Raw genomic sequence first — 589 nt, 5'->3', positions numbered from 1 at the left:
CCATTGGAATGGATTATTGCACCAAGCAGAGAAGTAGAAAGTGCTGTGGGAAGGACAGTTGGTGTCAGAATTGGTACAAAAGGTGGTGGTGTGTCTCACGCCCACCTAATAGGAATCAGCCTTGGGCTGATACTGTTGATGGTGATAGGCTCTCTCCCTTGTGAAGTTAGAGAAAGTAGATGCTGCCTCCACATCCTTTTTTGCACAGCGTCATCTTGGCAGCCCAAAAGCCCAAGATGGGAATATCAGTTTGTCTAGAACCTCCAGGCTGTGAACTGAATGGTGTAAACCATTTACCCTGTAGTGCCAAATCCATGTTCCTTGCTAGCTATAGTCCCACCTGATAGTGCTTACTTCACTGTGCTTGATTCAAAGATACTTCCTTTTGTATATCTCTACATGAGAACATGGGCAGGCCAGCGGGAGGCTACCTGGATTGACACCTGTTACTTCCATAATAAACCCCCTAATCATGAGTATTTGTGAGTTTTATTTGGCCATTGGAATGGATTATTGCACCAAGCAGAGAAGTAGAAAGTGCTGTGGGAAGGACAGTTGGTGTCAGAATTGGTACAAAAGGTGGTGGTGT

This window comes from Orycteropus afer, unplaced genomic scaffold (assembly GCF_000298275.1).
Source record: "Orycteropus afer afer isolate SDZICR_OR568_19922 unplaced genomic scaffold, OryAfe1.0 scaffold00718, whole genome shotgun sequence".
NCBI classification, from domain to species: Eukaryota; Metazoa; Chordata; class Mammalia; order Tubulidentata; family Orycteropodidae; genus Orycteropus; species Orycteropus afer.
The sequence above is the reverse complement of the archived record's forward strand: the minus strand, read 5'-3'. Positions refer to the sequence as shown.